Source organism: Sorex fumeus, unplaced genomic scaffold, assembly GCF_029834395.1.
Source record: "Sorex fumeus unplaced genomic scaffold, SorFum_2.1 ptg000044l, whole genome shotgun sequence".
NCBI lineage: Eukaryota > Metazoa > Chordata > Mammalia > Eulipotyphla > Soricidae > Sorex > Sorex fumeus.
The window spans coordinates 73137038-73155302 of record NW_026606101.1 but is presented as its reverse complement, the minus strand read 5'-3'; the positions used below and the strand labels follow the sequence as shown (position 1 = coordinate 73155302).

General features: G+C 42.0%; 1 protein-coding gene across 2 annotated transcripts in view; it reads left to right on the top strand.

Moving 5' to 3' along the window:
• AGTR1 (angiotensin II receptor type 1) overlaps positions 1–18265 on the top strand; it is a 71868-nt gene that overhangs the window by 7142 nt on the left and 46461 nt on the right. The window contains exon 2 of one of the 2 annotated variants that reach the window (XM_056121745.1): positions 10155–10221. The exons of the other annotated variant lie outside the window; for it this stretch is intronic. The gene's annotated coding sequence lies outside the window, so the exon portion shown is untranslated. The remainder of the gene's footprint in view (positions 1–10154; positions 10222–18265) is intronic. 2 annotated transcript variants of the gene reach the window in all.

Sequence of the window (18265 nt, the reverse complement as noted above, 5' to 3'; positions counted from 1 at the left end):
TCTCTTTCCGAACACCTCGGCCTAGGAGCTGTTTTCCTAGTTTCTGACGCAGATTTTTATAGGGCACTTCTAATGACCCTCCCCAGTCCAGCTTTTAACTATTGTGTTTAATGCATCCCTATGAAACAGTCTCTGCTTTATGGTATAGCTTGGGATACTGAGCTATAACAAGTGCGTCATCCAAGTGTGGTAAGTGGCAAAGTCCAGGTTGAAGGCGGGAATCCTGAATCCTGTGCTCTCTGCCCCAGTCATACACTATTTACACTGAATCCTGCTTTGAAGGCCAACTAGGTACTGAAAATGTCTCTAAAGTTATAGTTTGAGGGACCGGAGAGATAGCACAACTGGGAAGGTGCTTGCCTTTCAGGTGGCTGACCCAGGTTCCATAGCCAGTGGCCCCCTCGCCCTCTAGGACTGATCCCTGACTACAGGGCCAGAATTAAGCCCTGAGCACTGCTGTGTAGAGCCCTCAAATCTCAATTAAAGTTAGATTTTGGAACAAAATTCTTTCAAAGAAAATAGCAAGATTTATTTCATGGACTTGTCACTTGTTTTTTTTCCTCTGTAGACTCATGAAGAATTCTAGAAATTTCTTCTTTTGTTGGGAAGTACTAAAATGATGACCAAGTACATTACTTAATTTTCTGGTTTTTATCATTGTTCCCCTGACATTATTTCAATCATATTTACATGTGCAATTTGAAACAGAAAATTATTGCACTTCACTACCAGCAAAGTGACCATTTTTTTAAAAAATTTTATTAGTGAAACACCATGAGGTACAGTTGTAGATTTACAAATTTTTGTGCTTGGGTTTCACTTATACAATGATCAAGTACCCATCCCTCCACCAGTGCCCATAATCAACCTCATTTCAACTACTCTGGACAGGTAGCTTTTTCTTTGAACTTGTTACAATGAAAATAAGATTCATCTGAATAATGTTGAAATCTAATGGGCCTTATACAATGATTATAAATTGGGTCGCATCCTATCAAGCAGTAGAAAGGATCTATAAAATGGGGGTTTTATTGTCTGGAGATTCATCAAGTGACTAACAGAAGGAAAAGAATATTATTTTAATAAAGCCACCTTTCCTAGACAAGGCAGGGAAGCTTCTATCTTGCTGATTATTTCATTAACACTAACCCCAAACTGCAGACTTATAGTTTAAAATACCTTTTTGGTGAGAGATTGGAACTGCTGGTTAGGTAGTAAGTCTTGGGTAGGTTTTAACACATTTGAGGTTCTTTCTTCCTCCTTCCCTCCTTTCTTCCTTCCTTATTTTGTTCTTTCTCCTTTCCTCTTTCCTCCTTTCCTCCATAATTTATTTCCTCCCTTCTCTCCTCTTTCCTTCCTCTTCCTTTGTTGATTCCCTTCCTCCCTTCCTTCCTCCCACCTTTCCTTCCTTTCTATCTTTTTTTTTTAATTTTTATTAGTGAAACACCATGAGGTACAGTTGTAGACTTACAAATTTTTGTGCTTGGGTTTCGATTATACAATGATCAAATACCCATCCCTCCACCGGTGCCCATTTTCCACCACCATGGATCCCAGTATCCCTCCCACCCCCATTCCCCCCATCCCACCCTGCCTCTGTGGCAGGGCATTGCCTTTTGTTCTCTCTCTCCTTTTGGGTGTTGTGATCTGCAAAAGAGGCATTGAGTAAGACCAATATTTTTAACGTAGATTGAGATCTCTTTTTCCCCAATAACATTTAAATTTTTACTTTCAAGAGGCCTGAGAGATAGTACAGAAGGTAAGGTACTTGACTATATGCCACTGATTCAGGTTTGATCCCTCTCACTGTTTATGGTCCCCTCTCTGAGCACAGAGCCAGGAATAACCCCTGAGCATCATAGGGCGTGGCCCCCAAACTAGAAAAATAATGGAATAAGTAAAATGTTCATGTTTTACCTTCTGACATTCTAATGCTATTTTTTAAAATATATATATATATTTATTTATTTTGCTTTTTGGGTCACACCTGGCGATGCACAGGGGTTACTCCTGGCTCTGCACTCAGGAGTTACTCCTGGCGGTGCTCAGGGGACCATATGGGATGCTGGGAATCGAACCCGGGTCGGCCACGTGCAAGGCAAACACCCTACCCACTATTCTATCTCTCCAGCCCCTCTAATGCTATTTTAAAAGTTCCCTCGAAGCAAACAAGTCATTCCCTGCATAAACTGTTCAACATTCCAACCTCAATTAAAGATCATTCTTTCAGCTTTTAAAATAAACACATTTATCTCCTAGCATGGTTTACAAAACCATCATCCAACATAGTCAGTAACTAGTTTGTCAGCAAGTGGTGACTTATTTTTAAGCCTCCCCACGTTGTTTAGTTCCTAAGCAATTTTTCCCAAGGCGTGTAGATGCTCTGAGAAGTGGGTGACTTGGATCTGGTCAAACTCCTGTTGTTTTGACAAGAACCCTCGAGAGTTGTTCAAAAGACTGAGGTGAGCCTGGTTCTTTGGGATATTGTTTACAGGGGGTGGTGTATATTCAGGATTGAGAAGCCATGACTTTCTCCATGAGTGGGGCCACCTGTGGCAACACGGTTTCACATTTGCTCTAGAACTCTAGGTACACAGGCAGTTTTGACGACCTCATGTCTCACTTGGAAGTTACAGGCTAGGACAACATCAATGCAAGGTTGCAGTAACACCACAGACTGGATCGGAGGGAGGGAGCAGTGTCCAGGCAAAGCCCATGCCTCACTGGAAGAAGTGCTTTGTGCTAATAAATGCTAAGGCACTCCTGATTGCCTGAGAACCCTTGCTGCCTTGCTCTTCTCATCTAACCCACGGATTTGTGACTGAGACTGACAATAATCTGCAGCAAGTTTTGTTCCAAAGAAAATGAAACAAGTCTTAATGTTTCTTCTAGGAAACTTCATACCTCTCCAGTTTTATCACTGCATACCCCTGTCTTTATTTCTTCACTCAAATTCTTCTTGGTCCCCAATGTACTTTACTGGTTTCTGAATTGACATGTTATGCCCCAAGTCTGGTGTTTCCCAAAATGGGCTATATCTCTTGCCTGGGGAGCTCTGGAATGATGGGGGCATTAGGGGGAGGCACATGGAGGTGGTAGTGATTTCTTGTGTGTTCGAAGGTGCTTGTTAATTCATTTAATGTAAGATTTCCAGGCTGCTCCACGTGCTGGGGGAAAAGGCAGTTTGGATAGAGAAGGAACCACTAAGAAAATGATGATTGGAGGGATAGCACAGGATGGAAGACGTATGCTGAAAGTAGACCAAGGACCAAACATGATGGCCTCTTGTATCTGTATTGCAAATCATAATGCTCAAAATTAGAGAGAGTAAGAAGGACTGTACTGCCACAGAGGCAGTGACTGGGATGGGGTTGGCGGGCCGGGGGGCTGGGGGGGGGGGGACACTGGGAACAATGGTGGTGGAAAATGTGCACTAGTGCAGGGATGGGTGCTTGAGCATTGTATGGCTGAAACAGAATCATGAAAGTTTGTAACTATTTCACGGTGAATCCAATAAAATGTATTAAAATATAAAAATAAAGTAAGATTTCCAAGGGGTCACTGAATGATTTTTTTTCAACTGAAAGGGGGGTGGTAGGCCAAATAAGTTTAGGGACCTCTGCCCTAGAACAAGAATGTTCCATTAGCCCAACTTTAGTCATCTCTTTTTCCATTCAAATGATGTCACTTCACATAAAAACACAGTTTATCATGATGGCTCCCAGCCCTTCACCTCTACAGAGTTCATTGCTGCCACTTTATCAGGAATAGAAGAGAATTCAGTATGTTTTAGACATCATTATTTTTGAATGTGCTCTTGCTTACTGTGTTCATAGTAGAGAACAACAAATCTGTTCTTATTCTTTCAAATTCCTACTGAAATGAGCCATATGATAGAATGTCATCTAGTCATTACCTCCTTATATAAATATGTGCCTACTATATATTTATAAGTCCATATTTACCTACTATCAGAGATTCAGTGGTAAGGAAAGGTAAAAAATAAGTGAATAAAGCAATATTTAAAACAGATCCATAAAAAAGAGACGTGAAAAAAATTGGGGCTGGAGTGATAGCACAATGGGTAGGGCATTTGCCTTGCACACAGCTGATCCAGGTTCAATTCTCAGCATCCCATATGGTCCCCTGAGCACCGCCAGGGATAATTCCTGAGTGCAGAGCCAGGAGTGACCCCTGTGCATCGCCGGGTGTGACCCAAAAAGCAAAAAAAAAAAAAAAAAAAAAAAAAAAAACGTAAAACAGACCCATCGTGGGTATGTTTTGGAATGCATGCCTGTGTTTTAGTATGTAGGTGAGTGCTTGAAAGATGGCAATATTCAAGTAACATCTTACATCGGTCATAATATTGTGGTGTAAATATTAACACTAATCTTCAAAAAACTCATTGATATAATTTTTATATATCCAGGGGCCGTAAAGATAGTACCTATAGCGGGTAAGGCGCTTGCCCTGCATGTGGCCCACCTGGATTTGATATCTGGCATCCTCTCGAACTCCCAAGATTGCTACCAGAAGTGATTTTTGAGTGCAGAGCTGAGAGTAAGCCCTGAGTATTGCCAGGTGTGGCCCAAAAACAAACAAACAGACAAACAAAAAACATTAAAACGCCACATATTGGGCCGGAGCAGCAGTACAGCAGATAGGGCGTTTGCCTTGCACATGGCTGACCCAGGGTCAATCCCGGCATCCCATATGGTCCCCCAAGCACCGCCAGGAGTAATTCCTGAGTGCAGAGGAAGGAGTACCCTCTGAGCATTACTGAGCATGACCCCCCAAAATAAAAGAAAAAAATAAACATATATTTGTAGAACAGATAAGAAACTGAAAATATGTATAACAATAGTTTAAAACTTTTGAGAATTGTGAAGAGCGGCTTGATCCCAGGTCTCACCAAATTTTATTGACGCAACATTGACTGAACATGATGTGGGCTTCATGTATACGACATTGTACTTCAGCATCCCGTCGTCACTGTTCAAATCCTAGCATTCATCTAATGCCTCGCAGATGACCACTTTCGTTTATTTCACCTAGTCCCTGCTCCACCAATCTTTTCTTTGTATATCAGTTTGGTTCTGTTGACTTCGTTTCTCTTTTTGCTTTGTTTCCTTCTCTTACGCATACAAATGAAGCCATACACTGTTTGCCTTTCTCCATATGACTTAGTTTACTAGATAGACTACCCACGAAGTCAATCCATAAGATGATGGGCTGATTTTTCTGCATATGCTTTCAATTTTTCCCATAATGATTGCTCATTGCACTTATGTCTTACATTCTGTTTGTCTTAGAATTTCTATTGCTTTCCTGATAACACACTCTAGATTTCAGATCTTAGACAATTACTGTTAACTCTCTGGAGAACATTACTGGCAAATCTAATCTGGTCTCTTTTCTCTCTCTCTCTCTCTCTCTCTCTCTCTCTCTCTCTCTCTATCTCTCTCTCTCTCTCTGAATGTATAGTAGAGCTTTCTCAGAGTCCAGAAAATCACACAGTAGTATTTTATAGGTAAAACCACCTCTGGTAAAGTTTTCTTGCTAAAACAAAACCACTAAGAAATATGAGCAAAAATAGTTGTTTCTAATGTCAGAATACTTCTATAGAAAATGGTAGGGTAGAGCCTTGCTATACATTGTTTAAAAGGTAGTCTGTACATGGTCTTCTCAAATATCTCTCCTGCTCAGATATTTTTCTTTAAAAATCCAATTTGTAATTTAAAAATTGATAAATTTTGCTTACACTATAAAAACACAAGTTAAATGCCAGAAATAAAGACCTGAGAAAGGCTTTTGCCACGTCTCACTTTCTATCACATAACAGGCACTCTTTAAAATGAGGTCCAGCCTGTACAAAGAAAACTACAAAACTCTACTTCAGGAAATAAAAGAGGATACGAGGAAATGGAAAAATATCCCCTGTTCATGGATCGGGAGAATTAACATTGTCAAAATGGCAATACTTCCCAAAGCACTGTATAAATTCAACGCAATCCCTATTAGGATACCCATGACATTCTTCAAAGAATTGGAGCAAACACTCCTGAAATTCATATGGAACAATAAGCCCCCACGAATAGCTAAAGCAATTCTTGGGAAAAAGAAAATGGGAGGAATCAACCTCCCTAACTTCAAACTCTACTACAAGGCAGTAATACGTAAAACAGCATGGTACTGGAACAAAGGCAGAGCTGTAGACCAATGGAACAGGGTTGAATACACTGACGTCCCCCCCACAAGTATACGAGCATCTAATCTTCGATAAGGGGACAAGAAAAGTGAAGTGGAGCAGGGAAAGCCTCTTTAACAAATTATGCTGGCAAAACTGAATGGCTATATGCAAAAAAAATGGGCTCATATCTCTGCCTAACTCCGTGTACAAAAGTAAGATCTAAGTGGATTAAAGACCTCAACATCAGACCGGAATCTATAAAATACATTGAGGAAAATGTTGGCAAAACCCTTCATGACGTAGAAGCTAATAGTGTCTTCAAAGATGTCACACCACTGGCCAAGCAAGTGAAAACAGAGATAGATAAATGGGACTATCTTAAACTAAGAAGCTTCTGCACCTCAAAAGAAACAGTGACCAAAATACAAAGACAGTCAACTGAATGGGAAAGGATATTCGCCAACTACACATCTGATAAGGGGTTAATTTCAAGAATATACAAAATACTGGTTCATCTCCACAAAAAGAAAACATTCAAACCCATCAAAAAATGGGGAGATGAAATGAATAGAAACTTTGACAAAGAAGAAATCCGAATGGCTAAAAGACACATGAGAAAATGTTCCACATCATTAATCATCAGGGAGATGCAGATCAAAACCACAATGAGGTATCACCTCACACCACAGAGACTGGCCCATATCCACAAGAACAAAAGCAACCGGTGCTGGCGCGGATGTGGTGAGAAAGGGACACTCCTTCACTGTTGGTGGGAATGCCGACTGGTTCAGCCCTTCTGGAAAACAGTATGGATGATTCTCAAAAAACTAGAAATTGAGCTCCCATTTGACCCAGCAATACCACTCCTGGGAATATATCCCAGAGAGGCAAAAAAGTATAGCCGAAGTGACATCTGCAATTGTCTGTTTATTGCAGCACTCTTTACAATAGCCAGAATCTGGAAAAAACCTGAGTGCCCGAGAACAGATGACTGGTTGAAGAAACTCTGGCACATTTACACAATGGAGTACTATGTAGCTGTTAGAAAAGACGAAGTCATGAAGTTTACATACAAGTGGTACTACATGGAAAGTATCATGTTAAGCGAAATGACTCAGAAAGAAAGGAATAGACATAGAAAGATTGCATTCATCTGGGGAACATAAAGTAACAAAATAGGAAACTAACACCCAAGTATGGCAGAGATTAGTACCAGGAATTTTACTCAATGACCCGGAGGACAACCACACATGTTAGGGGAAGGGGGAGCTCAGAAAGAGAAGGGAACACCAGGTGAAGGGTGTTGGGAGGATCCGCCCATGATGGGAGAGCATGCTGAGGGTAGACTGTCGACCAAGCATGGTTGCCACTCAATGCCTCTTTTGCCGACCATGGCACCCAAAAGGAGAGAGAGGGAAATGCCCTGCCACAGAGGCAGGGTGGGATGGGGACTGGGGGGAGGGGATGCTGGGATCCGAGGTGGTGGGAAATGCGCACTGGTGGAGGGATGGGTGTTTGATCATTGTATAATCGAAACCCAAGCACAAAAATGTGTAAGTCTACAACTGTACCTCATGGTGCCTCACTATTAAAAAATAAATAAATATAAAAAAAAACTATTCTAATATAAGTCCATAAAGCTCAAAAAAAAAATAAAATAAAATGAGGTCCAGGGGGTATGGTGCCGCCAGCGGGTCAATTTGTTCCTGTGAGGCGAGTGCATCAGCAGCCTGATGGCACCATCAGACTTTCAGATACTTCAAAATTGATGCTGTGCCTTAGGCCAGACCCCAAAATCTTGGGGCAAAGTTTACCAAGACAGTAAATGGCCAAAAGTTAGGTATGTGGGAGACACACCCACAAACCACCTCTGGCTCACCTCATAATTGTAGGCATGGCCTCTCTGGTTCCTGATCGAACTGCTTAATAGCCATGAACCTGGAGATTCAGAAATGAATCTCGGAACCCAAAGGGTTTTGGCAGAAATGCATCCTGTTCCTGCAGTAGGTTACTGGTGCTGGGCCACTCCAGGTGGGAATAGGTTTCATGCCTTGGCCTGTTCCCCTTGATGGCCCAGTGACCACCATCCTCCAGAGGCCACTGGACAGTCAAGTTTTGGCCTGCAGTGACAAGACACACGGGGCCACACCAGATGGGGATGGAACCAGCCCTTTCCTCCCCGTCCCAGCGAGACCACGAGTCGCTATCTACAAACAGCCTCTCTGGCTCCTGATCAAGCTAATTAACGACCATGATCCCAGAGACTCAGAAACAAATCTCAAAACTCAGCGGCTTTTGGTAGAAATGCATCTGGACTGCATACAAGGTGGCTGCCGCCTCAGAGCTTCTTGGAAAGCCAGATATGAGCCGGCGGTGTCGGGGCAACTGCAGTCTCATGGGAAGGGGGGCATTACCAGCTCATCCTTCACACCCTACCGAGGTCACAAGTTGCCCCCCACAAGTGGCTCTCTGGAACGACCATGGCTTCAGAGGCAAAAGGACTTAGTCCAGAGCCTGGCATCTCGCATCAGAAAAGTGAATGGACCATGTGCTAAACTACGGCGCCATGCCTCCCGGGGAGGCTATGGGTGTTGCTCCTTCTGCCTCCGTTCCCCCCCCCCATCAGCAAGGTGGCCGCCGCCTCAGAGTTTATAAGAAAGCCAGGTATGAGCCAGCGTTTATGGGGTATCTGCAGTCTCATGGGAAGGGGGGCAGTGCTGGCTCGTCCTTCATGTCCTATGAGCAGCTCTCTGGCACAGCCATAACACCAGGCGCACAGAAACCAATCTCGTAATTATCTGGCTCTTTGCAGAAATCCAAAATAGCGAGACTGCTATTGCAGCCACGCGAGATTATATGATTCTCATAACCAGCTATAGAAAAAAATGTATTTCACAATGCCTTTTCAGCAATTCTGATTGTTGGGGGGGAAATTCTAAACAATAACGGTGCATCTTTTGTCGAAATAATGAATGTAATCAATGTAAAGAATAGTTAAGTGGAAATCATCTGCCTCAGAGGCATTAGGAAGGTTGGGAGGGGGGTTATATTGGGGTTCTTTGTGGTGAAAAACTGAGTACTGGTGAAGGGAGAGGTGTTTGATCATTGTGTGCCCGAGACTTAAACCTGAAAGCTTAGTAGCTTTTCCCAACAGTGATTCAATAAATAAATATAAAAAAAAAGAAAAAAATTAAGGTGGAGTTCATACCCAATTCAATCAGCTAATCAGTGACTGAATAAATTGCAGTACTGCTACATTAAAAAAATAAAATAAAATAAAATGAGGTCCAATGACCAACCCAATTGAAAGCTGCAAAGGCCATGAATCAGCAGACCAGTTAAAAAATAACTAACACCCCCCCCCCAAAAAAATGCCCCCTAGTGAAACCAGGAAAAGATACAAGGAAACCAGGTACCAGGAATATAGTACAGAGATGAGGGTATTTGCCTTGCATGTAGTGGAACCCAATTTAACCCCCAGCATCACAAGGCTTCCTGAATCCCTGGGGGATGGGGGGCCGGGGGCAGAATCTTTAGCACTGCAAGGCCTGCAAAGCACCACACCCTCGGCTCCTCCTATTGCCCCACTGACCTGTTAGCTGGGAATTGCCTTAAGTGGCTCCCAGGCACCTTGAGCAACACAGGGTAAGGGGAGAGGGCGTGGGGTGGGCAGTAGTGATAGGGGATCAAGAGAAAAGAAAGTAAATCAGAACTAATGGTTACTTGTCACTTGTTAGATGTGGGGGCGGGTGGTAATCAAACTTTGATAACGACTGTTTTGATAAAGTCTGTTTGGGGTATTAAAAGTAGATATGACCATTCTGGAGGATGTTTTAGAAATATCACAGAGCAGGATTAAGCCTTGAGCACCTGCAGATGTGAACTAAAACCCCCTTCCCAAACCCCTAAGACAACAATCTGACCATATTGAGTGAACCATACTCCTTTTTTCCCCCTTCTCTAGCTTGAATTTGTTGCCAGATTCATCTCGGAGGAAGTCATGGAAGCCATCCTGTGAGCTCTGCAGCCAGGTAAAAGTCCCCCACCTGAATCCACTGGTAGTTTAATGTGTCAACAGCAGAAACCGCCGAAGAAGCTGTGTACTGTGTCTGGCAGCCAAAAGAGGAAGCTGAGAACCATGTTTTTTCATCAAACCCAAGTGCTCCCAATGCGTAGCTACAGAATAAATGTGTCTCTATGGTTATAAATGTCAGCAGTGTCCAAATAATCCAGCACTGATTATAAACCATGTACTGACCATAAACCAGGCAAGTGGTTTGTAAGCCCTTCGCATGATGGCACAGGGCTCTCAGAGCGGGTCTTAACATCCTGGGTGAAGCTTGGGAGGCTCTGACTTGAATGTGTGTGTGTGTGTGTGTGTGTGTGTGTGTGTGTGTGTGTGTACGTGCGCCACACTCATCCACCTCCAGGTGGGAAAGGCAGGTTCTATGCAGGCCCCAGAGCATGGACCTCAAAAGTTGACCTACTCACCTCCTGGAAACCGAGACGCCACATCCTGTCTCTAACAAATGTTTCTCATGCTCAATTTGAATATCAGCAAGAAGGCACTAGGAAACTGGAAGCAGTGGCACCCTCTTATCCTGACCACCCAGGCACCTCAAAAGTACAAGAGCTCTGTAGAATCCCTCCAGAACCTGCAAGCTGGGGCTTGCTCCATTCCGTCAACTCCTGCCACATGGGTCTGCAGGAATTTCTTCCTTAACAAAGCAACTCCTGGAATTACCCATGCCTAAAGATTTTTTTCCTCCTTCTGCCAAAAGCTCAGCTGGAAGAATGAGGCTTCGGCTTGTCAAATGAAGTGAGATGTTCCTAGTTCCTCCCTGGGGGATAACAGGGCTAGTTTGTCCCCTTCTAACTGTGGGGTGACTGCATTTTATCAAAGCAGAAGACAGTCCAAGTTGTGAATGAGCAGCACATGGGGGCAGGTGGGGGTGGGGCTGACTTTATTCTTTGCTTGGTTTGCAAGTCAGAAACAAGGGCTGGCAGACATGTGATGAGAATTTCAGCTAGCTAGTCACAAGACAAAAATAGTAGTGTTATAAAGGTTCTGTCACTGAAAATTGGGTGGGGCAGGGGGGAATTGGCAGGGATATCTTTAAGATGTAGTTAAGTTTAGGAAGCTGGACTATGCATGTTTTTAGCAAAATATAGCTCTGAAGTATGATAGATATAGAGATAGATAGATAGATAGATAGATAGATAGATAGATAGATAGGATATATAGGGCCGGAGTGATAGTACAGTGGGTAGGGCATTTGCCTTGCATATGTCCAACCTGGGTTTGATCCCTAACATCCCATATGGTCCCCAAGCACAGCTAGGAGTAATTCCTGAATGCAGAGCCAGAAGTGACCCCTGGGCATCACGAGGTGTGACCCAAAAAGCAGCATATAAATACAATATATGTATATGTATATATATATATATACATATCTAGTATTTAGGAAGATGATTAAAAGAAACAAAGGTCACCTGCAAGAAGCCTGTATCATGTTTCAGCCAATGTTGCTTCAATAAAAATAAAATGCTCTTTATTTTATATCATAAAACAGGTACCTTTATTTATTTATTTATTTATTTTAAAATTTTTTATTAGTGAAACACCATGACGTACAGTTGTAGACTTACAAATTTTTGTGCTTGGGTTTCAATTATACAATGATCGAGCACCCACCCCTCCACCAGTGCCCATTTCCCACCACAACGGGTCCCAGTATGCCTCCCAGCCCCCAGCCCCCCCAATCCCACCCTGCCTCTGTGGCTGGGCATTCCCTTTTGTTCTCTCTCTCATTTTGGGTGCTGTGGTTTGCAAAAGAGGCATTGAGTGGCAATCATGTTCGGTCTATAGTCCACTTTCACCATGCATCTCCCATCCTGGGAGGATCCTCCCAACACCTTTTATTTGGTGCTCTGTTCTCTATGTGAGCTGCCTTTTCCCCCAGCATGTGCGGTTGGCCTCCAAGCCATGGAGTAAACCTCCTGGTAATTATCTTGGCTATTCTTGAGTGTTAGTCTACTATTTTGTTACTTTATGTTCCCCAGATGAATGCAGTCTTTCTATGTCTTTCTATTTCTGACTCATTTCGCTTAGCATGATACTTTCCATGTAGTACCACTTGTATGTAAATTTTATGACTTCATCTTTTCTAACAGCTACATAGTACTCCATTGTGTAGATGTACCAAAGTTTCTTTAACCAGTCATCTGTTCTTGGGCATTCAGGTTTTTCTCAAATTCTAGCTATTGTAAAGAGTGATGCAGTGAACAAACAAGTGCAGATGTCACTCCGACTATACTTTTTTTTTCCTTTCTGGGATATATTTCCAGGAGTGGTGTTGCTGGGTCAAATGGAAGCTCAATTTCCAATTTTTTGAGAATCGTCTATACTGTTTTCCAAAAGGGCTGAACCAGTCAGTATTCCCACCAGCAGTAAAGGAGTGTCCCTTTCTCGCCACATCCGTGCCAGCACCGGTTGCTTTTGTTCTTGTGGATGTGGGCCAGTCTCTGAGGTGTGAGATGGTATCTCATTGTGGTTTTGATCTGCATCTCCCTGATGATTAATGATGTAGGGCATTTTCTCATGTGCCTTTTAGTCATTCAGATTTCTTCTTTGAGAAAGTTTCTGTTCATTTCGTCGCCCCATTTTTTGATGAGGTTGGATGTTTTCTTCTTGTGGAGTTCAGCCAGTACTTTGTATATCCTTGATATCAACCCCTAGTCGGATAGGTATTGGGCAAATATCCTTTCCCATTCTGTAGACTGTCTTTGTATTTTATTCACTGTTTCTTTTGAGGTGCAGAAACTTTTTAGTTTAAGATAGTCCCATTTGTCTATCGCTATTCTCACTTGCTTGGCCAGTGGTGTGACATCTTTGAAGATGCCATTAGCTTCAATGTCATGGAGGGATTTGCCAACTCTTTCTTCAATGTACCTTATGGATTCTGGTCTGATGTTGAGGTCTTTAATCCATTTTGATCTTACTTTTGTACATGCTGTTAGGCAGAGATCTGAGCCCATTTTTTTGCATGTAGTTGTCCAGTTTTGCCAGCAGAATTTTTTTTTTGACTTTCTGAAAAAAAAGGTTTTTTTTTTCTTTTTTTTCCCCTTTATTTTATTTTATTTTTTTTAAAGTTGTAGATTTACAATTTTTTGTGCTTTGGTTTCAATTATACAATGATCAGATACCCATCCCTCCACCAGTGCCCATTTTCCACCACCATGGATAATATCCCTCCCACCCCCATCCCCCCATCCCCCCGTCTCTGTGGCAGGGCAATCCCCTGTGTTCTCTCTCTCCTTTTGGGTGTTGTGGTCTGCAAAAGAGGCATTGAGTGGCAAACATGTTCAGTCCATAGTCTACTTTCGACATGCATCTCCCCTCCTGGGAGGATCCTCCAAACATCCTTTATTTGGTGCTCCCTTCTCTATCTGAATAGCCCTTTCCTCTAGGATACCCGGCTGGCCTCTAAGTTATGGAGTAATCCTCCTGGTGCTGATCTCAGCTATTCTTGGGTATTAATCTCATACTTTGTTACTTTATATCCCCCAGATGAATGCAATCTTTCTATGTCTATCCCTCTCTTTCTGACTCATTTCGCTTAGCATGATACTTTCCATATTGTACCACTTGTATGTAAATTTCATGACTTCATCTTTTCTAAGAGCTACATAGTACTCCATTGTGTAGATGTACCAAAGTTTCTTTAACCAGTCATCTGTTCTTGGGCATTCAGGTTTCTTCCAGTTTCTAGCTATTGTAAAGAGGGCTTGCCAGCAGAATTTTTTAAAGAGGATTTCCTTGCTCCACTTCACATTTCTTGCTCCCTTATCAAAGATTAGATGATCATATGTTTGGGGGAAATTACCCTTATTTTTTACTAAGATGACAGAATCTGGCAGTAGCAGCTCTTAGCCTCCTGGCACTTGCTGGAAGATTCTGAAAGTAGACTCTATCCTTTGTTCTGGAAACCTTTGGCTTCTGACTAACGTTCACACATCTGTAGCAAAACTTTCAATAGAATTGTTAATGTTTTGCTTACAAATAAACAAAGTACTGAAGAAAGCAGGCTAAGTTGGGAAACTTTTTCCACCCTCTATGTTTCAGATGAATAAGCAATCATGCTTAATTCTGAGGTGTGCTTTCTTTCCGAATGGGGGCTCTGTTAATTCTGCCATTCTGTATCAAATATGCCTTGTGCATCCTGTAAAATAACCGCCAGAGTGTCAAAAGAGACAGTTATGCTTGCTATCCCATGAGCACTGTATTGACAAACAAAAGGCTTCCCAGAACTACCTTCTGAACTTTGTCGTGTCCTTTCAAAGTGTCTACCTACTCAGAACTAAAGAACTCTGATCTATTATTGATTTAAACTAGTGAAAAACAAATAGCACTTCAGAACTTGTTTCATAGGACCAAAAATTTGTAGGTTCCAGTCTACTTATAAAAAATAGTAAAAGCTGATTGTGGCGTTTTGAAGAATAGATAAAATGACTATATTCAATAGGCTTGCACCATCCATTATGGTGGTCATTGCCACTTATGCTTATTTTATTAAAATGTATTTAACTGAAATCTATAATTAGGTTTCTAAAGTACAGGGATAAGGCATTTTCCTTGCACATGGCCATCCCTGTCCTATCCCTGACAATGACAGGGTCCCTGAGCACCTCCAGGTGATTCCTCAGCACAAAGCCAGAAGGAAGCCCTGGTATCTCCCCATGTGACCAACTTCTCCCACCCCTTTATTGTGAAAAGAGGCACACAATGTGCTGAGAGGTGACTGTTGGCTTTTGTATCATTGATATTTTCAGTTAGTAGAGTTAAAAAAGATGAATAATTGATTTTACATTGACATTTTTATTTTCATTACATTTTCCTTTACAGGCCATTATTTTTGCTGATTTTTCATATTCAGTGTGATATTTTTCCCCTACAGCGGTAGAGATGTTGAGTTGCGTGGACTGAACTGAAACTTATTTAGTTTCTGTTTGTTCTTATTTGGCTGGTGAGTTGTTTAGTATTTTTATTGTTTTGTATAGAGGCCATCCCCAGTGGTGCTCAGGGGACTGCTAGGGCTATCCCAAGTGTTTGGGTTGGGGGATGGGGGTCATCTGGAGATTGAACTCTGGTCCTCACATATGCAAAGCTTATCCTCTATCACTTTAGTTATCTTCCCAAATGTCATTAAGAAATTGGAAAACTAAGTAAATACACATTTGACCATTTTCTTTTTTTTCTTTCTTAATGTAAATGTGCAAGGTATTAGAAGTTTCCATTTTTTATTCCTAATTATATGCATCCCAGAAAAAGTAGTTTGTTTTTAATTTTAATGAATATAATCACCCCATCATAGTACATTCTTAAAATTATTGGGTATGCTTTTCTATTAATATGATCCCATTATTCAAAACATCCATCTCGATAACTTTCCAGTTACTTATACCTAGTGATTCAATTACATTTGGCTCCTGGACTAATGATTGCTTGGTACACAGGCAAAATATTAAAAACAAATCTGTCTTTGAGTCATCGAACCATCAAAGACTGGAAATCGCTATATAACTAGCTCTGAGGAAAGCATGTAGCTATACAGCCAGTATTCCCTTTCTACATTTAATAGTCTCATTTTTCAAGGAAAGCATAAATAATTGGAGTTTTTAATGCAATTTGGAACCGTCAGATATGAACCCCAGAGTCTTACAATGAAAAAAGTCAAAGCTTAGCCATTTGTAGATTATTGACTTTTTTCTCAATAAAAAGATTTTAGCAGCCTCTCCTTCCTCGTCTTTCCCAACACTGCCGTATTGGAGGAGAGGCTGCTAGAATCTCAGGGCTGGGACAAATGCAGATGTTACTGGCGCCCACTTGAGTAAATCGATGAACAATGGGATGACAGTGATACAGTGAAATAAATAAAAATAAAATTTACTCTATATCGTCCCTAGACTTGAATAATATAAGTAGATCTGCTTAACACATAACTGGCAGTGTGAGTGATTCTAATTTACTCTAGAAAAATGTTAACATTTTAATAATTGTAAGAGCTCAGAAAATCTGTCTCTAAATTTAGAGGTTCTATTTTTGATATCAGGAAAATTTTTAACCAGTGCCAAAATTGGATTATCTTCCTAGTTAACTAAGACTTATAAGAAAATTTTGACATATAGGATTTTTTTTAGGGTTCCAGTGTCCAAAAGACCACACAAAGCAATGAGTTTTGCAGTATAAGATTTTATTTGGCACAAGGCAAGCAAGTACTGGGTTTAGAAACTCTAGAACCACTAGGGGCTTTCCTAACTACACTATAACACACTCCGGTGACCTTTTTCCTGATTGGCATGATGGTTATTTCCTTTTGCCCACATAGGGGTAGTTTTGCTTTTTGAACTGGGTTAGATAAATGAGTGTTATTGGGTTTATCTATCAGATACTGGGAGGGTGTTATTGGGCTCAACTGTCAGTTACTGGCTAAAGCTGCTGGTTCATTAATTTTAAAAAAATACTACCCTTAGGTAAGGCACTTTCCTTGCATACGGCCAACCCGGCCGACCCGGGTTCGATTCCTCCGCCCCTCTCGGAGAGCCTGGCAAGCTACCGAGAGTATCTCGCCCGCAAGGCCAAGCCTGGCAAGCTCCCCGTGACGTATTTGATATGCCAAACACAGTAACAATAAGTCTCACGATGGAGACGTTACTGGTCCTGCTCGAGCAAATCAATGAACAATGGGAGACAGTGGACAGTGGACAGTGGGCCCTTACCCAGAATGGCAGTGCTAATGCTAAGCAAGTCTAAGGACTGTAGAAGGGAAGTGGGTCCCCACAGGATTCAATTTTTAAATTCCAGAAATTGGAGATAGAGAAACAACATAGGGGGTGGGGCAATGTGGCTGACTCTGTTTGGACCCCTGGGACCACATGGTTCCCCTGACACCTTGGGATACATCCTGGAGGACCTCAGTCACATCAGGCTGGCTGAGGTAATCCCTGAGCATCACATGGGAGCCTCCCGCTGCCCCATCGCCCCCAAAAGATAGATCCAGAAAGTTCTAGGATATTTCAAATGCAATAATATAGCACTGCCCTAATGGAAAATAACTTTCTACCTGTCCAGATTTAGATAATGCTAGACTTATCCAGGCATCCTGTCATACCGTAGGATCCAACTCAGTATCCAAACTTAACTCTGTATCTGGCTCCTGACTCCTAACTCCTAACTCATCTCATAGAAATTTCCATCATTACTCCAGTCCAACTCAGCCAGTTTTGATTCCTCTGCCCCTCTTGGAGAGCCCAGCAAGCTACCAAGAGTATCTTGCTCACACGACAAAAGCCTGGCAAGCTCCCCGTGGCGTATTCGATATGCCAAACACAGTAACAACAAGTGTCACAATGGAGACGTTACTGGGCCTGCTCGAGCAAATCGATGAGCAACGGGAGGACAGTGCTACAGCTACAGCTCTCTTCTCATAAGGGCATTAGTCATAAAAAATAGTGCCCAGCCTAATTTAATATGGCTTCATCTTAGCACAACTGCAGAGACAAAGACTCCGTCCAAAGTCGAATCAGTAACAGCTCTGTTTCTCCTCTCATCTAGACAAAGCTAAAATTTGTATCCATAACATAAGACAAGCATGCAGACTGGAAGCTTTGATCTAGAACCTGAATTATGGTTCCTCCCAGAGTTTCCCCAATCTAAGAGGATGAACACAGTGTTCATTTTCTGCCATTGTTCTCCACTGGTGGGCACTGTCGAACCAGCCACCAAAGGAGTGTCTTCCTTACCAAAGCAAGGAGTCTAGCTTGGTGTAACATGCAAAAGCAATGTAATGCTGGGAGATTCAAACAGCTTCTGTGCTCTATGGTGTTCTGTAAAATGAATGGGTGAGTCACGCTTGATTCAACGCCCAACCTCTAATGAGTGACAGTCTTTGTTTTACGGGGAGCATCTTCTGATATACAATGCAACAGAACAAAAGGAAACCTTGGAAATGCCCTGTGAGAAATATTGGCATCCAGTATGTCCACTACCTTGGGGGCAATTGAAATAGCAGTAGA